The sequence below is a fragment of the Hemicordylus capensis genome, chromosome 8 (genome assembly GCF_027244095.1).
Source record: "Hemicordylus capensis ecotype Gifberg chromosome 8, rHemCap1.1.pri, whole genome shotgun sequence".
NCBI classification, from domain to species: domain Eukaryota; kingdom Metazoa; phylum Chordata; class Lepidosauria; order Squamata; family Cordylidae; genus Hemicordylus; species Hemicordylus capensis.
Window position 1 is genome coordinate 16,623,796 of NC_069664.1, and position 23,148 is coordinate 16,646,943.

The window sequence follows — 23,148 nt, forward strand, 5'->3', positions numbered from 1 at the left end:
AGGACTGCTAAAAAAGCGGGCTAGCCACTTGTAAGCCACCGGGCTCACCTGCGATCAGCCAAAATCGGACTAGGCTCTCCTAGCCCGATTTTTCCTGATTGTGATAATAGCCCCAGTGTCTTCTTTTTATTCTCTTATGCCACAACCAATTCAGTTTCCATTCTGAATGAAGAGGGAGGCCATATTCGCACATAACGACAAACCACAGGTCCAATGGGCCTGCATTTCATCCCCTTCACTCCGCAACCATGTGCTTCACAGATGTTCAAAATTGCATTCTTGAAGACTGCAGAGAGGAGGGGGATCTTGCTTTGAGGGCAGGTAACTGGCTGCAGTGGCTTCCTTCTTACATGAAGGACAGCCCTGGCAGTCAATCACAGCTGGAGCGAGGGAAGAACTTCCTCCCTCACCTCCAGTTGCAGCTCACTGTGACTCCAATTCTGCCTTCAGACATAATGCTGACAAAAGCAAAACCTCAGGTAGGGCGGTGAAATTCATGCCAAGCTGAGGTTTCATATTGGAGTTTGGGAAGGGAAAGCTCGGGTCACTTTTCTGACAGAACTGCAGTTGCACACATTCAGATGTATAAGAAATTCAACCACAGGCTCCTTCACGTCCAGTTTCCCATTATGTGCAAATGCAGCCAAACTGTCTGCAACTAAGTTGTGACTAGGAGTGATGTACAATTCCCATCAATTTTATTTGTATACAGTGATGATAGAAAACACACAAGCTGGTCACTGCTAGCAAACAGAAGCAATAAATCTGTGAATTTATTGTGTAAATGTGTCCTGGTTATAACTATATGCTGCTGGAACAAGCTAGGCTGTTTTTCCACCAATGTATTTATTACTGTTGGCCACCTCTCCATTGCATTCAATAAAGAATACTAAAATAAACAATGATTTAAAGTGCTTTCAGTTAATCTGAATATTCAATACATTGGGTGCATTACAATAACATCTGGCTAATTGTACTTTTATCATAGACTGGACTGAAGTTCTTCTTGATGATCTACATTTAATGGAAAAAATTACTGCAGATCATTGGCAGGAGCTCTCTCTGTTCTCATTTGCATATTCATAAGGCTGTCATGCAGCAGAAAAGATTTTTTATTTTTACAACCTCCACCTCTTTTTTTTTTTTTTCTGTACTTTAAATATTAGAATCAGTGCTGGAACCACAGCCATTGGATGACTTCATGAGCTAATTTCTTAAGTGGATTGGCATGGAAAGACTACCCTGCAAGCAAGCCCACTCTCTCCGCAGACCCAAGAGAAGCTCTTCTCACGGATTGTAGAAGAGCTTCACTGTGTACCGATCTCGGATACATCAAGGGAGTCGGGGCTCTCTGACACCAGTGGTCCACACAAGGGAGCAGTCCAAGGATATGGTCTTAGGATGGGCAGAGCAATCAGTGGTCCACACTTCAAAGCTAGATCGTCAAACAAGATTGGCCTGTAATCATATCAGACTGGCTGGGTCACTTCTTCTATGATTTCTTCAGGGTGGATCTAGATGATGTGGCTGCTGCCAAAAATTGCCTGGTTCACACAACTGTTCAAATCTAGGTTTCATGTGGCTAACCAACATAATGTGAACCTAACCAACATTAGGTTCATTATGGGCTAACCAACAGAATGTGAACCAACCAGCATAATGTGAACCTGAGCAGAGGCTGGTTATGACACAAGAAGGCTATGCACATGAGCAGCCCTACCCAGGTTAGGGAAACCCAACCTGGGTCGGTCGGGCTGCTCATGTATAAAGGTAAAGTTGTGCTGTTGAGTTGGTGTCTACTACTGGTGACCACAGAGCCCTGTGGTTGTCTTTGGTAGAATACAGGAGGGGTTGACCATTGCCATCTCCTGCACAGTATGAGATGATGCCTTTCAGCATCTTCCTATATTGTTGCTGCCCAATATAGGTGATTCCCATAATCTGGGAAACATACCAGCCGGGATTCAAACTGGCAACCTCGCTTGGTAGTCAAGCCATTTTCCCGCTCTGCCATTAGGTAGATATGTAAACAGTACAAGAGACAAAAGTAGGGGAAGGAGGTGTGACATTTGGGGCTCTGATGTGGGCTGACAGTAAAATGTGGGCTGACATTCAGTGAAGGTGAGGTGTGCTGTCGAGTTGGTGTTGACTCCTAGTGACCACAGAGCCATGTGGTTGTCTTTGGTAGTATACAGGAGAGGTTTGCCATTGCCATCTCCAGCCAAGTATGAGATGAGATGATCAGCATCTTCCTGTACTGCTGCCACCCAATATAGGTGTTTCCCATATTTCCCATATATAGGTGTTTCCCACCAGCAGGGATTTGAACTGGCAACCTCTGGTTGGTCTGCTCCAGCATGCCCTGTACGAGCATGCAGGGCATGCTGGAGAGACCCCCGGGCTGGGAGGCTGCTTTTCAGCCTCCTGGTTGTGGGTCTCCTTGTGAGTTGCTGTGGTGCAGAGCTGCACTGCAACAACTCACAATTTTAAAAATGGGTTTAAGGGCAGGGGTAGTTTGGCGGATTAACCACCTGGAAGACACTGGGCTCGCCTGCGAGCCCGGTGGTTCTCACGGTCCACCAAAATCAGGCTAAGCTCCCCTAGCCCAATTTCGGTGGACTGTGTGAATAGCTTCATTGTCATTCATTCAAACACATGTACGGGGGTACAGACATCTGTACACTCATACAGCATAATGTCTGAATCAGGCTACTATCTCCTAGCAAACTTGGGGGCGGGATGATTATTCACAATTTTTTTGCTAATGACAAAACGCTGTCCCGCATCCCTCACACATTTTTGTTCCCTCTGGAAAAGAAAACAACATATCCTTATTTTGATGAGGGAAAACGAGGCTATTCCCACGATCCCTGGAAAGCGGGATGCTTCGCCCACTTTCCAGGGATCGTGGGAACCACCAGGCTCAAAGGTGATCCCGGTGCTCCCAAGGCGGCTAGCCCGCCGAATTCCCCGCCCCCTCAAATGAAGTGAATGGAGCGAGCTTTTCATTAACCTCATTTTGTTGCTCATGTGTTGCTGCAGGCTTCCAGGCTTGGGGGTCTCTCCAGGATGCCCCGCACACTTGCGCAGGGAATCCTGGAACTTCTGGAGGCTGTGCGGCCCCAATCCCTGCAGCTCCCACTGGCTCTGTGATGGAGCCAGCAGCCATGTGTGTGGCCGATCTGGCTGCCCAGCTACGAGCGGCTAAGCCCGCTCTCCCCACAAGCCCTTCTCACCGATCGTGAGAGAAGCTTCGGCATCTTCTAAATCAGATACTACTGTCTAACTGTTGGTTCTGCCTGATGCTTCACATTGGGCTGACATGCCCGGTACATTTCCTTTCTGCAGGCCACAATCAAAAACCTACAGCAGACAACTCGGGTTCTCCTTCAGTGCCACCAGAAACCAGATGGCTTCAAAAGACCCCGATTTGCCTTCAAGGCAACATATGGAATATTAATTAATAATGGATTAATAGACCTTTCCCCACTTTAAATTTTAATCTGTTTGTTAGAGCTTTTTGTGCATGGCAAAACAATGGATCCACTCCAGCGCTCATGTCATCTTTGCCTCTTGTCTCTTCACTGAAGCGACCTTCATGGGGAGCATGTTAGGAAAGGAAAGATACAGGGAGAAAAATCACAAGGTTCTGTTCCTTAAAATGAAACTGATATGGAACTTCAAAGAACGGAGAATGAAATTAGGGAGTTGAGTGGGAAAGCTGATAGATGTTTTGTCAGACCCCCCTGGCTCTCCACATTGGCTGTACCACACAGAGGCCTTTGATTAATTTTTCTTCTTGTTGTCAATCTCACTCTTTCTCTCACTTAACAGGCATCTTAGGGTCAAGATAGTGCAACTATTAAGCTTTCCCCTAGATAAACTTGCTCTTGAATTAGAACAATGGTTCTCAGAGTGTGGATGGAAGAAATGCTGTTCATTTTAAGAACATTTTAGGAAGCTGCTCAACTGAGTCAGACCCTTGGTCCATCTAGTTCAGTATCGTCTACACAGACTGGCAGCAGCTTCTTCAGAGTTGCAAGCAGGAGTCTCTCTCAACCCTATCTTGGAGCTGTCATGGAGGAAAGTTGGAGCCTCAGATGCTTTTCCCAAAGAGGCTCCATCCCTAAGGGGAACATCTTCCAGTGGTCACACATGTAGTCTCCCATTCAAAAGTAAACCAGAGCAGACCCTGCTTAGCAAAGGGGAAAATTCACGCTTGCCACCACAATAGCAGCTCTCCTCTTTTAGGTATCTAGTATATTTATATCCCACCTTTCTTCCAAATTGGGAGTACACACAGTTCCCAAACCTGAGTAGAACACAGTTTTCAATTGTGTGTATGACCTCACAGTCATCCCTCACCAATGGTGGTTTTCCCAGTCGGGTTTTGGGTATCCACGATGTCCCTATGTAACATGGCAACTAAGTAAGGAAGAACTACTAGCTGCCACTCCCACTACCGATGCTGTTTCATGGCATATGAAGCCAACCAATTCTGGGTGAAATGTCAGGCCAAGAAAGTTGGTTACCAGTATCAGCCCAACATCCATAACCAAAATGTCAATTTGTCTAGATGACGTTGGGCTGAGGTTGGTAACCAAACTTTTTTGGCCTGACATTGGTGGCTTCAAACTTCATGAAAACGGAGAAGTTAGGAGGAGCATGCACCCAGAGACAACCAGAATTTCTTCTGTTTAAGTTGCCATTGTTACATCTGAACCTGTCCACAGCATCATTGGCTCCTGCGTTGTTGTTGGTAGTGTCTGAATTGGCCCAGAGAATACACCTCTTGTGTCTCAGCAAAATGCATTGTCAACCCCTTGAGGTCATCCACACAATCAAAAACTGTGTTCTACCCGGGTTTGGGAACTGGGTGTGCTCCCAGTTTTTCATTGGGTGGAAGCAAATTAAGAGGAAAACCCGCATAGAAGAGATGGAGGTTCTTCACACAATTAGTGTGAAGAGCCTCCATCTCTTCTACTCAGGTTTAGTGTGAAGAGCCTCTAGGCGGTTTGTGGGAAGAGCGGGCTTGGCCTGCTCTCCCTGCAGACAAGCAGACAGTCTGCTCTGGGTGGCCACAGCGGCTGCCCACACGACTGCTGGCTCCGTCATGGAGCTGGCTGGAGCTGGGGAGTTCAGGGGCCACATGGCCCTCAGAAGATCCAGCATGCCCTGCGTGAGCGTACAGGGCATGCTGGAGAGACCCCCAAGCCGGGAGGCTGCTTTTCAGCCTCGCGGTCAGGGGTCTACTCGTGAGTAGCTTCAGTGCAGAGCAGGGCATACTGGGGAGACCCCCAGAGATGGGAGGCAGCTTTTCACCTCCCCTCTGGGGGTCTACTCATAAATAGGCGCAGGGCAAAGCCTCATGATACTAAAAACCAGGTTTTTGGAGTGCTCGCTCCGCAAACCTGGTTTTTGACCAGGGGTTCTCGAGCGGGTTACCCGCTCTAGAACCACCGGGCTCGCAGCCAAACCCGGTGGTTCTTATGATTAACAAAAATCAGGCTAGGCTCTCCTAGCCCAATTTTTGTTAATCGTGAGAATAGCCCCACAATCTTTAAAACCAGGTTTGTGGAGTGCTCACTCCGCAAACCTGGTTTTAGGGCAGGTGTTCTTGACTGTGTTACCTGCTCTAGAACCACCGGGCTCGCAGCTGAGCCCGGTGGTTCTCACGATCGCAGAAAGTCAGCCTAGCGGAGGCTAGCCTGATTTTCTTTGATCATGAGAATAGCCTCAATTTTTGATTGTGTGAATGACCTCTCCAAAAAAACCTTCTAGGAGTTTTATTGCCCCATTGTAATTGGTGAACCTGCACTGAAAGGTAGAATGGCTTAGACCTCCTTGTACCTTCTTCATTGCACCTAAATTACAAATATGTTTGTAACTTTGGCAATCTCCTCGTTCCAGTCCTGGCATAGCATACAGAGCAATTTGGGAGTGCTTAACCCCAGCTACCATCAATGGAACCTAAGCCCAAAATGAGCATTTTAAGTTCAGGTCTTGGAGAAGTTCTTCTTGGAGTGTACTACTTCAGGCAGCAAGTGGACATGAGGGTAAACAGATGTTTGAGATAATTCAGGGCAAAAATACTTCCGACGCTGAAAAATATCATGTCAGAAAGAAAACTTAACCTTTCTCTCTGACATGTAAGTTTCCACAAAAAGTATTTTCAGATGGGAGACTTATTGAAACTTGATCTTGGCAGTAGTGCTGCTCAAGACAAATGTTACTACTTGATTGTACGGAAGGTATAAATTGAACCTCACTTAGGTTTAATTTTCTTGAGACTGCGCCCAATGACTTTCGTGCCAGAACGAAAACCGTTGTCCTTCACTTCTGTGACCAGAAGTACACTTAGGTAATTTTGGAGCCTCCCTCTCCACTGGCTGCAAGTTAAACAACATCCCCCTACACACACATACATACACACACACACACACACACACCATGAGACACACAGTATTAAGAACATGTGGGTTCTTGAGGGCACAAACAGCAACTGAACTCACAAGAATGTAAGGATATAAAACAGGTAAGAGTAAAGTGTGCTGTCGAATGGGTGTCGACTCCTGGTGATCACAGAGCCCTGTGGTTGTCTTGGGATGAATACAGGATTGCCTCCTCCCACACAGTGTGAGATGATGCCTTTCAGCATCTTCGTTTATCGCTGCTGCCCGATACAGGTGTTTCCCATAGTCTGGGAAACATACCGAGGCACTTCACACAATTGGTGTGAAGCACCTGAGAGGGTTCTGCGGACTTAGCCAGATTGGCTGCCCACATGACTGCCGGCTTTGTCACAGAACCAGCAGGGGCAGCAAGGATCAGGGGCTGCATGGCCCCCAGAAGTTCCAAGATGCCCCGCATGAGTGCACAGGGTATCCTGGAGAGAGCCCCAAGCTTGCAGCCTCCTGCCAGGGATCTCTTCATGTGCCACCACGGCGCGGAGCCACACCATGGCAGCACACGATCTGAAAATCCGGGTTAGCAGAGTGCTCGCTCTAGTAACCTGGGCTAAGGGGAGCGCTACTTTGGCGGGCTAGCCCCCAGAGAACTACCAGGCTTGCCCATGAGCCCACTGGTTCTCACAATGGGGAAAAACTGGGCTGGGCTTCTTTAGCCCGGTTTCCCCCCATCGTGAGAATAGCCTCACCAGCTTGGATTCGAACCAGCAACCTCTGGCTTGCTAACCAAGTCATTTCCCCAATGCGCCAGTAGGTGGCTATAAAACAGGTATATTTATGCAAATATGCATCAGCATAAACATTTCGACAGAGAACTTAACATGTTCCCATCCCACTTATTTCTTTCTCCACTCCCCACTTTGTCACAAGAACATATGAACAGCCCTGGTGCATCAGGACCAAGGCTTCTATACCACCCGGGACAGACTAAAGAGGATTTAGGGGCCCCCAGGGGTTGTGGAGCAGTGGTCTCTCTAATTGTTTTCATCTCTGTGCGGAATGAGTTTTGTTCTGGGCGGCAGGATCAAGGCAGTATGTGCACACGTGCATTTAGAGTGGGGCTTTCCTGATTCAACCTGAGCGGGTTCTAAAATGAACAGAGCGGCACACGCCTTAGAGGGAACAGTGGTGTGGAGGCCCTGGACTTCGGCCCGGAAGTCCAGGGGTAAGACCGTCTCTGTCTATGACAAGATAGCCTGTTTGGATTTTGAAAGACAGAAGGGATTGTGCAAAGTAAGGAGTTCTGTAGATTTATAAAACAAATGAAACAAATCCATCTTTATTTATTTATCATTTCCCTATGTAAACTGCTTTGGAAACTTTTACTGAAAAGTGGTATATAAATATTTATTGTAATGAGCCATGGGGCACCCTGGGAGGCAGCTCAAGTTGCTCCTCCCCAGGGGATTCCTACACTTAAATTCCTATATTGGGCAAACGGGTTCAAAGAACCCGGGCCACTGCCCACAGGGGCCACATCTCGTGGCCCCAGACACACACCCTGAATCTGACGTCAGATATGGTGAGGGGGCGTTATTTTGCTTCCAAACATGGCAGGGAGAGCTGCTCCTGGGCTTGTTGCCAATACAGCGGGGCTGATCTCCCTCACAAATGAGGCTGTGTAGCCCCATTTGGGAAGGAGACCATGCCCCCTCGTCTGATGTCAGATGCGGGGATGGGGCCAGGGGGGAGTGGCTGCAGCCAAACACTGGCCTTCCTCTGCCACTGCTCCTCCCTCTCTAGCCCTGCCCAAGAGCTGTGCTGCCTGTAGGCTGGCCATTTGTCAGGTGCAGCTGTGAAGTTCACGACAAACAGCTCTATCTGATGAATGGCCAGCATGCAGGCAGCACAGCTTCTGGGCAGGGTGGGAGAAAGAGGAAAAACCCGGGGTCCTTCAGATGAGCCACTACTTCTTTCCCTCTGCAGATAGCAGAGGAAATATATGTGTATCTGTATTGAATGTGTATTTATGCCTTGGTATCCACTTACGGTCTAAAAGGAAATGCCTTCTCAGTTGCTTAGCAATATCATGGTGCAAGAGTTTTAGCACTGGAGAGGAGGCAGAATGGGTCAGGTTGCTAAATAATCTCTCCAAACCTTGTTTTCATGCTTCCCCCACCTCTCTCTTTCCAGGGGAAACTTCTGTTTTCTAAACATGAAACAAATAAGTAGTAAATTTCGAATTATGTGGCTAGACAATGGCAAGATCTCATAGTACATGCACCAATGAATCACTTGAGAGACTTGGAACTTGCAGCAAATTATGCAGCTTTCTCAGGGAAGGAGAGTGAAGCGAAAGGAGAAAAGGTTGCCAGGGCAATAGAATTCTTTACAAGTTATTATTTTCATTTCTGAAAGAAAGAGGGATAATTTTATCTGCCCTGCCCAAAATGGGGCTCGATGGAACCCCTCAGATGCACAATCAATTGTAACAGAAATTCTAAGTTGGGAGACACCATAAAGCATCACGCTGTAAAAAGCAAAGATCCAGCAAATCAGTATATGCAAAGCAACAGCACGCTCCTGTCAACATTAAGGTGCCACAAGATTCATGGTTGCGAAAGACTAACAGATGCTTTGTGCATCAGCTTTTGTGGACTGGGGCCCACTGCATCAGATGCATGGGATTATCTTCAGTTGGCAGAGATAAAAACACATAGAGGAGGCCCTCTTTATTCACGGGGGTTCCATTCCTGATCATTTCTGCAGAGAACGGAGCCACAAATAAAGAAGCATGAACCCTATGGGGATTGGGGAGTTAGGTTTCTATGCACACTGAAATGTGATGAAAATCACAAGGAAAAGGCAGTGAGTAGGAATAAGCACAATACCTTGCTCTCCAGCCATGCCCTCCCCAAACTCTGAAGTCCTCCAATTGTTGTTGTTTGCAGAAAAGAGCCACAAAATGGCTCCGAACTACAAAATGGCGGCAGGAAATTATGTTAGAAGTCATTTCTGGCCATTCAGGAACTACAGATAGGTGAAAATAACCCTATTTTCACCCTGTAAATAATGAAACTGGGTCCCTATGACCCAACCACAGATACGCAAATCCACAAATGGAGAATCCATGGATAATGAGGGTCACCTGTACAAGATTGCAGAGTGAAAGAGTATACTGTGAAGCAAAAGGTCATGAAATCAATGAGGTACAGTCTGTGATGATTCAGTGTAAACCTTAAATGTATGCAAGCTAATTGGTTACAAATTGGTAGTGGTAACACAGTCTTCGGAGTTTTGCTACTTAAATTTAACACCTGTAGTGCAAAATAGCCACTTGGCCTTTCAAGACTATAAATTAGCCAAGGATAAATGGACTTTGTAGAAGATTTGCCACATTTTCATACTAGCAAATATTCACACATGCCCTGTCAATATTTCTGATGGTTTTCAAAAAGGCAATGCTTTGAGGAGTCTGATTTCTAATCTATTTATTACTGCCAGCATGGCAAATCCCCCTGTTTCCAGCTGTTTGTTACCTTACAGCATTGATCTATGACAATGGAATTTGCTGTCATGCTACCGTAGCAGTGGACAAAGTAATTGCAAGTGCCTTAAGTATAAAACAATCCACATGTCAAAGATTTACAGTTTAAAATCCCCATATCCTTACAAAGGCATATACACAGTGTCATAGGGCAGTTTCACTAGTCACCATTGCAAATAAGTAGGAAAGAAGGGTTGGTTCCCAGCAAATACAAGCATCCCATGTGAACCAGAAGTTTGCACATTTCATGTTGTCTGAACATGTCCGGTAAGAATATTGGGCCTCCTCTGTCAACTTGACTCTTAACCAGCATTTGAAGTTGGCTTGACAATATTAGGAGACAGAGGAGACCCAATGTTCCTCACCCAACATGTCTGGCTTCAGACGACATGAAAAAAGTGCCAGTTTCCAGCTCACACTGGGAGTGAGTGCTTGCCGAGAACCAGCACTGGTCTCTCAAATCATTGTATGGAATTCTGTGTTTCAGTTTCTTCTGAAAAAACTTAGCAGTCATGGGATAAGGGGACAAGTACATGTGTGGAAAGCTATCTGGCTGAAGGACAGGAAACAGAGGGTAGGTATAAATGCAGAATTTTCACAATGGAGGGAAGTAAGAAGTGGGGTCCCCCAGGGATCTGTACTGGGACCGATGCTTTTAAATGTATTCATAAATGATCTAGAAGTAGGGGTAAGCAGTGAGGTGGCCAAATCTGCAGATGATACCAACCTCTTTGAGGTAGTGAAATCCAAAATGGATTGTGAGGAGCTCAACATTAACAGCAGGAGAGAGGGCATGTCCTCAACTCCTGCCTGTAGACTTCCAGTGGCATCTGGTGGGTCACTGTGTGAAACAGGATGCTGGACTAGATGGGTCTTGGGCCTGTTTCAACAGGGCTGTTCTTATGTCCTTATGTCCTATGAACTATTGTGTTAAGTCACCACTGCTGCCCCATAAGCTGCTGAAAATCTTGTACACAATCGACACAGATTGTCGACACACTTCACAGATTGTCTAAAATCGACACAGTACACAATACTGCAGATCAAATCACTACTACAGTGTTTCCAAGTAAAGGTTAAAAATTGTATTATGAGAACAAATAAAATCAACATGCAATGCAGTGTTTTCCGTCTCATTTAATTTTCACACCTTCGAGTGTGAATATCTTGAACATCCTCAAACATCAATATGGTGATTACTAAAGAATGTTAAAATATTTTTTGAATAAAAATATCGTTTATTTACCAACTTCTAAAACAGGAAAATAAGACTTCTGAAAAGACAAAGCCAATCACACCTAAGAGTAATGCTCCATCTATGGCATAAAAACTAAAGGAGGCAGAAAAGTTATTCTCGTGTGCTGGTTTTATTTATTCATAATCTTTAAGCTTTTTAATAGGCCTGTGCAAAGTCAGACTGGTAAAATTAGGCGTGGTCCAATTGAATCCAAATTGGAGGGGTTTGGAGAGAGTCTGAACCTGAACTTGCACAGCCAAGTTCAGATTGGACTTTTCTGACCCACTTTGGGGGCAAATTGAGCTTTCCAGAGCTCCAAGCGGTGGCAAGAGTGTTTCGCCCCCTCTTTTTTAAAGTAATCATGGTCAGAAGGGACCATCTCCTGCCCTCTATTTGCTTGCTTGCTTGCTTGCTTGACTGCCTGCCTGCCTATGAGAACCTCCACTTTTAAAAATATTTTTTTGCCCATTGTGACTCACAAGCAGCCTATTTCTGAGTGTCTCCTGCAATTCTCTGGTATTACATCACTTTCCCTTGGATTCTCTGATGCTACATCACTTCCCTTGTGATTCTCTTATGTTACATTATTTTTCTTCCAGGTTCATAGTGAGGATAGTTTTTAAAATAAATTAAGGTTTCTCTGACTCCAACCTCAACCCTGTTCCCAGTTCCATCCCCAACATCCAGAAGGGTCCAAATGACCCTTAGCTGACATTTGCATAGTTGGATCAGATCAGGTCAGACCTGATCTTGACTTTTTTGTCTGTAAACAGGCTTAATATTTTACCTTTACTTTGGAGCAGTGTGTAAGTGATTTGATCTGCAGCATTTAGCAGTATACAAAAATCACAACTGATTGTTATATTTTATTGGTGAGGGATCTAGCTCAAGGACCCATCAAAACCCACGAAGGATTTTTAAAAGGCTTCAATAAGAGGTGCTAAAGGGGTGTATGTTTGACGGGGTACAAATCCACAAAGGCTCCAAACTACAAAATGGCGGCAGGAAATTATGTCAGAAGTTATTTCTGGCCATTCAAGAACTATAGATAGGCGAAAATAACCCTATTTTCATCCTGTAAATAACGAAACTGGGTCCCTATGACCCAACCACGGATATACAAATCCATAAATGGAGAATCCATGGATAATGAGGGTCACCTGTACATGATTACAGAGCCAAAGCGTACACTGTGAAGTGAAAGGTTCCTTGTTTCCACACAACCGAAAAATGGGAGCGCACACAGCTCCCAAACCTGGGTAGAATACAGTTTTTTATTTTGTGAATGACCTCAATATCCACTACCCTCCTTTGGTTTTTTGTGTTTGTTTGTTTGTTTGTTTGCCTCTTTATTCAATACCTTTCATCAATGACCAACTTCATTTCAGGACCAACGTCTTACAAAGCAGCTAATAACAAACCATTTAAACCCTAAAATGCACACTATGAACATAAAACAGCAACCCACCAGATAGCAATTAAAGGTTTAGAAAAAGCATAGATAAAAGCAGTCAACGAAAAGTCTTAGAAAACCAGTGAGTCTTGACAGCAAAATTAAAAGCAGTGAAGGGTAGGGAACTGACAAATTTCCCTGGGGAAGGGAATTCTAAAACTGCAGTGTCACTACTGAGAAAGCTACTTCCCTGGCATCCTTCAACTGAATTGCTTTAAAAGGTGGATCAAAGAACACAGCTTGAGAGGCAGATCTTGAAGCCTAGGTTGGCTCATATGGGCAAAAATGGTCCTTAAAGTAACTTAGTCCCAGGCTGTATGAGCTTTAAGGACCAGCCAAATCTAGTTGCCTGCCTAGGAGACCAGCATCCTAGGAATAATCTTTATATATCATTCTCTAAGGCATATCCATGGCTAATCCCATGTGTGGCAGCTCTCATGAGAGTTCGTGAACAAAAGCACCTGATTGGGCAGTGAGTATTCCATATGCAGATAGGGAGGAGGAGCCTATGAGAGGAGAAGAACCATGGTGATTGGGCAGTGGGGATTCCATATGCATATAGGGAGGAGGAGCCTGTGATGGTCAAGGTCAGTTGGAATGCAACTATTACTGGTTGGAAGATGTTCTTGATTGTAGAGGAGAGGAAACTCTCTATATAAAAGGATAGCAGGCAGGGGTCTGCAAAGAGAGGGGTCATGAGAGATAGCCATGGGATGGGCCAGAGAAAGAATATGGCAGCAGCAGTGGTGGCCAGCTAGGCAGCCAAGCAGCCATGACCAGCAGGCGGGTGGCTGGGCAGCCGTGACTGGCAGCTGGTTGGCTGTCTGGCAGGCAGGCAGGCAGGCAGGCAGCGAGAAAGTGAGGGTGAGTGGGCAGCAAAAAAAGTAGGAGATGGGGCAGGTGGGAAACAAGAAGAAGGCGGAGGCTGTGGGCGGGCGGGCGGGTGAGGGGAGAAGAAGACAGGCAGGGTGGAAAACGGGCTGGGCGGGCAAGCAAAAAAGCAGTCACGGGGGTGGAGTGGGGTGGGGGGAGAAGGCAGTGGCGAACTAGGGGCGCAGATGCTCTGCGCCGGATCAGCTAGTAATAATAATAATTCTCAGAGAACTTGGAGACCTTCCTCTTCTGCATGGTCCCTACCACACATTAAGGTCACCTGAGGTGGTCCATCTCCAGTTACCACCAGTACGTCTGCTGGTGACTCAAAGGCGGGCCTTCTCTGTAGCTGCTTCTTGGCTGTGGAATGCACTTCCGGCAGAAATCCGTAATTTGAGTTCAATCTTGGCCTTCAGGAGAGCCCTTAAAACCTATCTGTTTGGCCTGGCCTTCCAAGGTTTTAAAACTGTTTTAAATGTTTTATTTGTTAATTGGTTGTATATTGGTTTTTATAGTTTTGGATTGTAACTGTTAATTGATTTTAATTATTTTTACTTTAATGTAAACTGCCCTGAGCCATTTTTGGAAGGGCAGTATAGAAATCAAATCAAACAAACAGTCAATCAATAATACGACAAAGGTTTATATATTGCTATCAACAAAAGTTCCCAAAGTGGTTTACATAGATATAAATACAAAAATAAAATGGCTCCCTGTCCCCAAAGGGCTCATAATCTAAAAAAGAAACACAAGATAGACACCAGCTACAGACACTGGAGGGGTGCTGTGCTGGGCATGGATAGGGTCAGTTGCTCTCCCCCTGCTAAATAAAGAGAATCATAATGTTGAAAAAGGTGCCTCTTTAGTGGACTATAGTCCACCAGCTGGCATTCACGTTAGTTTTGGGAAGTGAGTTTGGAATGCCAGGCAATGTGTCTTTAACCAAAATTGAATAAAGAGGTGAATAATCAATGCATGACAGGGAAAGCAGAATCATGACTAGTGTCTTCACTTCTGACCTCCATGTATTGCTCTAAAGCACTGAATAGAGCCTGCATCATATGCTACACCTGTCCTGATTTTCAGGATCTTGTCCCTGTTTAATCACTGTCTCCATTGTCCCAATGTTGTCTTTTGTGGATATTTAACATTTTAGAAGCTAAATCTCTGATGGATGCACATCGTTCATGGAAATGTGCTCAAGAAAGCTCTTGAAGCGTGTTGCTCCAAGACCAGAACTGATCTTGGGGAGGAGAGCTGGTCTTGTGGTAGTGAGCATAAATTGTCTCCTTTGCTAAGCAGAATCTGCCTTGATTTGCATTTGGATGGGAGACTCTATGTGAGTGTTGTGAGATTTCCCCCTTATGGGATCAGGTCATAGCTCAGTGGTAGAGTATCTGCTTTGCCTGCAGAAAGTCCCAGGTTCACTGAGTCCTGGCATCTCCAGTTAGGGCTGAGAAAGACCCCTGCCTGCCTGCAACTTTGGAGAGATGCTGCCAGTCAGTGTAGACAATACTGAGCTGGATGGACCAAAGGTCTGACTTGGTATAAGGCAGCTTCCTATGTATGTTCCTACGTTCACATAGTGCACAGTCCGCTAGTTAGCATGCCATAGTGAGTGAAGCTCACTTTGCATGGTTGATAATGTACTGTAGGTCAATAAATTATGTTTTTCTAGCTTATCTTTACCCTCAAGTACAGTGGCTATACTTTGGAGAGGAGGGCTGCTATTGTGGTAGCAAGCATGACTTGTCCCTTTAGCTAAGCAGGGTGGGCCCTGGTTGCATTTGGATGGGAGACTAGAAGTGTGAACACTGCAAGATCTTCCCCTCAGGGGATGGAACTGCTCTGGGAAGAGCAGAAGGTTCCAAGTTCCCTCCCTGGGTTCTCCAAGATAGGGCTGAGAGAGATTCCTACCTGCAACCTTGGAGAAGCCGCTGCCAGTCTGTGAAGACAATACTGATCTAGATAGACCAATGGTCTGACTCAGTATATGGCAGCTTCCCATGTTTCTATAATATACATAGATCTGTGTATACAGATATACATAGCTCCTCTTCTGGAAATTCTCTTTCTGAATCAAGCCACTGGATTTAGCATTGTTTTCTCTGTTCTTTTTCTCATCTAGGGAAAGCACTTTCATAAACAGATTGGCAATTTGCTCATCCAGTACCAAACTTCAAGAGCAGTGGGCAGAAAATGAAGAGCCTGACATCAACATCATCAGTGTGCCCTTCCTTCATCTCACTCATCTTTCTTTCTCTGGTGCAGCAGCTCAGGCAAAAAGGAAAGTAATTTAATCATTATGCAGCTCGAGTCATAGCACAGCTATTCTGCACTCCCTGACATCTCTCAGTTGCTTTATGACTAGTGGGAGTGTTTAGAGCTGTCGACAGGCTTTCCTCAAAGTTATGATTAGCATCACTCACTCCAGATACATGTTTGGAAGAACCTGGCAGCTCTGTTTATCCCAAGAACCAAACGGCAAATTGAACCTAAGAAAAATATTGGTGCTGCTTGCTTAGTACTTTGGAGAATGCCCCAAAGTTCTCCACGATGCAGGAACATATGAATCTGCCTTATACTTAGTCAGACCATCAGTCCATCTAGCTCGGTATTGTCTACACAGACTGCTAACTGAGCAAAGAGACAACTTTTCAAGCAGTGATTCTCTTTATATTTAGCAGGGGGGGAAGCAACTGGCCCTATCCAACCCCAGAACAGCATCCCTCCAATGGCTGTTGCTGGAATCTGCCTTATGTTTCTTTTTAGATTGCGATTGCCTTCCTTATGAGGCAAGACTACAACACCTGGGGCTTTTTAGTTCAGAAAAAAGACGACTGTGGAGAGACATGATAGAGGTCTAGAAAATCATGCATGGTGTGGAGAAAGTGGACAGAGAGAAATTCTTTTCCCTCTCACATAACACTAGAACCAGGGGTCATCCCATGAAATTGATTGCCAGGAAATTTAGGACCTACAAACGGAAGTATTTTTTCACACAACACATAATCAACTTGTGGAATTCTCTGCCACAACAAGATGTGGTGACAGCCAACAACCTGTATGGCTTTAAGAGGGGTTTGGATACCTTCATGGAGGAGAGGTCTATCATCAGCTACTAGTTGGAGGGCTAAAGGCCACCTCGAGCCTCAAAGGCAGGATGCCTCTGAGTACCAGTTGCAGGGGAGTAACAGCAAGAGAGAGGGCATGCCCTCAACTCCTGCCTGTGGCTTCCAGAGGCATCTGGTGGGCCACTGTGTGAAACAGGATGCAGGACTAGATGGGCTATGGGCCTGATCCAGCAGGGCTGTTCTTATATTCTTATGAGCCCTTTGGGGACAGGGGACCATCTTCTTTATGTCTTGTTTATTTTTCCATGTAAACCACTTTGGTAACTTTGGTTGATGAGCGGTATATACATCTTCATAAATGAATGAATGAATGAATGAATGAAATAAGACTGGCAGCAACTTCTCCAATGTTGCAGGCAAGGGTCTCTCTCAGCCCAATCTGTAGATGAAAGGGAGTGAACCTGGAACTTTCTACGTGCAAGCATGCAGGTGCTCTTCCCTGAACTGCCCCATCCCCTCTTACAGTGCTCACACATGTAGTCTGCCATTCAAATGCAAACCAGGGTAGACCCTGCTTAGCAAAGGAGACAATTCATGCTTGCTACCACAAGACTGAGTCCAGCCAGGAGGACCTTTAAGCATTTTGATGTGCTCTGTGTAATATATTATAATAGCCACTGACTCTTGTGCCTGAGCTCACCTTCTCATCCATCTCACATGTCCTCAGCAGTGGCTGGTGGACACAGGGACATAGGAATCGGCCTTCTACTGAGTCAGACCATTGTCTACAGACCATCTAGCTCAGTGTTGCCTACACCAGGGATTCTCAACGCTGGGTCCCCAGATGTTATTGGACTTCAGCTCCCATAATCCCCAACCAAAGGCCATCAACGTTGAGAATCCCTGGTCTACACAGACTGGAAGCAACTTCTTCAAGGTTACAGGCAGGAGTTCCTCCCAGCCCTATCTGGAGAAGCCAGGGTGGTAACTTGGAGTCTTCTGCATGCAAGGATGTAGATGCTCTTCCCAGAGCAGCCCAACTATGGAATGGCTGACTACCTGCTCTTACCAGGAACCAGTGGGAGGTGGCATAGAAATGCATGGTTATATAGGAAGCCAACTTCTGTGGAATCAGACCATTGGACCATCTAGGAACATAAGAACATAGGAAGCTGCCTTATACCAGGTCTGACCATGGGTCCATCTAGCTCAGTATTCTCTACGCAGACTGGCAGCAGCTTCTCCAAGGTTGTAGGCAGGAGTCTCTCTCAATCCTATCTGGAGATGCTGCCAGGGAGGGAAGTGGGAACTTTCTGCATGCAAGCATACCAATGCTCTTCCCAGAACAGCCTCACCCCCTAAGGGGAATAACTTGCAGTGATCGCACATGTAGTCTCCAATCCAAATGCAAACGAGGATGGACCCTGCTTAGCAAGGGGGACAATTCATGCTTGCTAGCATAAGTCCAGCTCTCCTCTTAGTGCACTTCTCCTGAGCTAGAATCCTTTCCTAAGTTCCTGATAGGTTCATAGCAGGCAGGTTTATAGGACCGGACAGCTCCTCTAAACTTTGGACACCACTAGTAGTAGTCTAGTTTTGTGCTCTCTATATATCTACAAGCATTTCATCAGATACCCAACTACATTTCCAGGCAAAGGACATTTAAAATGAGCTTTTGGTCATTAGTTTTCTTGGTGGTCCTCTGCATTTTAAAACATAAAATGAAATCCTCAGGACTCTGAAATGGAACTAAATGTATGTGGTGTTACAAGAGCATTTCATTAATGCATTATGAATTCCATAAATATCATATGAAAGGTGCAGATGTAGAGGGAATTCAAAGTGCAATTTGCATCTATCACGCCACATTAGTAGAATTGGTCAATAAAGTAGCCTCAGACATCTAAATGTGACTCTCTTTTTAATTAAAAACAGTGAGTAATAGCTTTGGGGGGGGGAAGAGGAACCTATATTGAAAACACTGAGATCTGGCATGTATGATCTCAGTGTCTTGGGCATAGCATGAAATATTACAATAGCCAGTGATCACTGGTGATGTTTGCAGGGAGAAAAAGAGATTAGCATCCCTCCCTCCACAACTGAATTAGTTTTCTGTGTGTAGGAACATTCATAAGGTGCCCGCACCTGAAGTGGTACATCCACCACAGTCATAGCTAGGCTTAGATCCTATTACAAGCAATTAAACAAGGTTCACTACTAACTTTTGATGGGTTGTGCTTTCTCTTGAGTTTATATCTAAGCTGCCAGTGCTAAGAATGTTACCTTGTTGGTGGAGTATCTGGTGGAGAATCTGCTTTGCATGCACAAAGTCCTAAGTTAAATACTGATTAATTAATTAATCATATTTATATACTGCCTTGTATAAAATCTCTGAGTGGTTTACCATTAAAACCCAACAATGGTTATTTTATTTGTTCGATTTATATACCACCCTTCCAATTGCGGCACTAAAATTAAAAAAAAATGCAGACGAAAATAAAATAAAAACACAAAAAAATGAGAATAAAAAACAATTAAAAGCGGATTAAAATGATAACCAAAAACCAATTAAAAGCAGATTAAAATTTCAATGTAAATATCATTAAAAGCCAGGCTAAAAAGATGGGTCTTTCAGGCTCTCCAGATGATCCGGTGGCACCCAAAGACAGACCCCTCCTGATGATCAAAATGAGCAGTGGGGATCTTGAAAACCTTAAACCACATTTAAAAAATTTAAAATAACTGAAAAGCCTTATAAACTAAAAGCCTGAAAATAGGTGCATTTTCAAGATTCACTGAAAAACAGACAGTGATGTGGAGATTCTGATTTCACTCGGGGAAACCCTAGAGAAGGCACAGTTCTTTTGGGTCACCACCAAACAATCTCCTCAATGATCCTAATAGGTGCCTGGGTTAATCATGAAAAAGGAGCTCTCTCAATACTTGATATCTCCAGGTAGGGCTGGTGGGGGTGAATCCAGGAGAGCTCCTGCCAGTTAAAGTAGACAATACGGAGCTAGATGGACCTATGGCCTCTCTCAGAATACTGCAGCTTCCTGTTTACCTATAAGTGATCTATTAATGTTCATCCAACTGTGTCACTGGTAAACTCCATTGTGGTTGGTTCCATGCATGGTTGATGTTGATGCACACAGAGTCCTGAGTGCCACACTACTACCTCAATACCTAGGTCCCAATGAGCAATCGCAACATCAGAGATGACCACGTGACCCAGTCTGGAACCAACTTTATTTAGCTGAAAGATGTCTGTCTTTCACTTCTCAGCTTTGCTGCTCAAGAAGGAAGCTACCATAAGAGGTAACCTCCCTGGGAGCAGGTCAATGGGGCAAAATCTGATAAGAGTGCATGGGATTGCAGGCCTGATCTCTTCCATGGAGATGCTGAGGGAAATGTTAGGAACATAGGAAGCTGTCTTATACCAAGTCAGACCATTGGTCCATCTAGCTCAGTATTGTCTTCACAGGATGGCAGTGGCTTCCCCACAGTTCCAGGCACGATTCTCTCTCAACCCTGTCTTGGAGATGCTGACAGGGAATGAACTTGGAACCTTCTGCATGCAAGAATGCAGATGTTCTTCCCAGAATGGCTCCATCCCCTAGGCCAGGGATTCTCAAACTTGGGTCCTCAGGTGTTATTGGACTTCAACTCCCATAATCCCCAGCCTCAGTGGCCTTTGGTTGGGGATTATGGGAGTTGAAGTCCAATAACACCTGAGGACCCAAGTTTGAGAATCACTGCCCTAGGCAGACCTGCTCAACTTCAGCCCACCTGCAGATGTTGGCCTACAACTCCCATAATCCCTGGCTATTGGCCACTGTGGCTGGGGATTATGGGAGTTGTAGTCCAGAAACAGCTGGGGGGCCAAATTTGAGCAGGCCTGCCCTAAGGGGAACATCTTACAGTGCTCATTCATGTAGTCTCCCATTCATATGCAACCATGGGTCCATTTCTCACCTCCACCCATTCCATGCCTCTCCCATATGCCTGAGCAAGCAGGACTCACCAATTATTCCATATCATGTAGGGAGGAAAGAGGAGATGTAGCTGGGGAAAGGATGGGAGAAACCACAGACTGAGGTAGGAGGAGAGCTGGCTTTGTGGTAGCAAGCATGAATTGTCCCCTTGGCTATGCAGGGTCTGCCCTGGTTTGCATTTGAATGGGAGACTATATATGTGACCACTGTAAGACATTCTCCTTAGGGGATGGAGCCGCTCGGGGAGAGCACCTCCATGCTTGCATGCAGAAGATGCCAAGTTCTCTCCCTGGCATCTCCAAGATAGGGCTGATAGAGACTCCTGCCTACAACCTTGGAGAAGCTGCTGCCAGTTTGTGTAGGTTATACTAGATGAACCAATGACCTGATTCAGTATAAGGCAGCTTGCTGTGTTCTTATTTGCTCTTCAGTCATGGGGTTCAGGGGTGGCCCAAGGCCTGAGGCAAGGCAAAAAATGCTGCCTAACCCCATGCCCCTGGTGGAAGCCAGCCCCCTTTCAAAACCCTTGCAAGTTCCATAAGTCCATAAGGTGCAGGGGGCAGTGAAGGTGGCCAGCAGCCTCTTCTTCTCTCCTCATGCTTCTTGCAAGCTTTGCAAGGAGTCTGAGGAGAGGCTCTCCCTGCAAAGCTTGCCAGGGCCAAATCAAACCCAAAGGGCTTTCCAACACCTGCAGTGGGGTATCTTGCCACCCTGCTGGCACCCCAATAATCTGCTGGCTGAGGCAACTGCCACACCTTGCTTCATGAAAGGGCCATCCCTGGCTGGGTTATGACCTGGCAACCCTGGGAAACACCGCTTCGGGAGTCTTTTCCAGCTCCGAAAATCTCCCCTTTGTCACCTGCGGGCTGTACCTGGCAGATCCAGTTTCTAATTAGTTGCTCTTTTGCATTTTAAATAGGTCCAGAAGTAAAGTGCAACATGTGCTAAAGCAGGTCATCCCAGCAGGAAGCCCAATTAGCTACAAATAAAATGGCAAACCTTCCTTAGATGTGCATAGGCAACAGCCTCCAAGAGTATCATAATCAAACTGCTGCCTTCTTTCCCTCTGAAGGTTCAGCAGGACCTTTTACCTCCCAACGTATTCCTGACCCCAAGATTTGCTTAGACAAATCTATGACAGAGCATGGATCTAAATATGCCAGGGTCATCTTTAAAAATAAATAAATAAATAAATCTTCTCACCTTCTTCCTAAGCTTACAGTCACCTGGACAGAAAACATCTGCTTTTGTCCATTAAGGAGTAAAGATTAGTAGGCTTTATTTAAATTTGGCATTCTCCGTTATTTACTGGGATTTGGGGGGAGGGGGGGGGAAATTGGAACCTAATTACAGAGCAGATGCTGAGAGTGGTATTTATTCACCAAAACCACACAGGTCATTCATTAAAATCTCAGTTTTAATTAGCAAACACCTGTTTTGTGTTTGATTTTACACTGATACGTACTGTCTGCAATTTGCTTTCTTCAGTACAAGCAATTAGATAGCCCTGACAGTAACAGTTAATCTAATTAGAACAGGAGTGCCCTGGGAACCAGACACTGACTTCAAGAAATTACACACACATAATCACAGCTCCATTCCATTAAAGGCGGAGGCTGGTGTGGTGGTGTCTCCCCCCGCCACACACACCCTTTCATAGGCAGGCCTATATATTTTTTAAAGTGAGCTTTAGGTAGAAGATGCAAATGACTCTAGATTTGCGAAGCATCACACATGCAAGCTGGGTGTGCACTTTGAAAGAGTTGCTGAATTGTCTCCAGAGATGGAGCTCTATTCGTGGCCAATGGCGCACATAATCTTTAGTGTTGGGGGCACAGTACATCATCCATAAAACCACATGACGAACCACAACAAATCAGCTCTTTCTTCTATGTGATAGTCCTTTAGGTAATTGAAGACAGCTATCATGTCTCCCCTTAGCCTTCTCTTCTTCAAACCAAATGTACACAGCACCTTCAATCATTCCTCATAGGACTTGATTTCCAGCCCCCGCACTGTCTTGGTTACTCTCCTCTGAACCCATTCCAGTTGGTAACCCGACCTAGAGATCTCTGAACAGGTGCAAGTAAATGTCCCTATTTATTGCTTAGCTTGCTTGAGATGAATTTGTAGAATATAGTGCTGCACAAGATGGAGAGCTCGGAATCAGAGACAAATAGTGCTTAGAAATGCATGAACCCATTGCTTCGCTTCGGCTTAGTTTTCCAAATTTGAAATTTTGCCCAGAAGGGAAAAGCAAGCAACAGAGATATGCCACAGACTGGAGTGTAATGAAAAAAAGTGGGAAAGAATTACCTGAACTTAAAAGAAACCTTTGGTTATATTTGGTAAAACATTATCTTTGCCTTTTAAAAAAGAAGAAATTGGTGTAAATCCAAGGTAGAGACTTTTTTTCTGCAATGATAACTATATAAAAACTGAGAAAAGCCATTGCACTTAATTTCTGCCAAGGTGCAGCAGAGCTGAAGAGGAATGTTCACAACCCTGTTTCTATTTATATGCACAAATTTGACTGTGCCCTATGATTATATGGGCACTAGG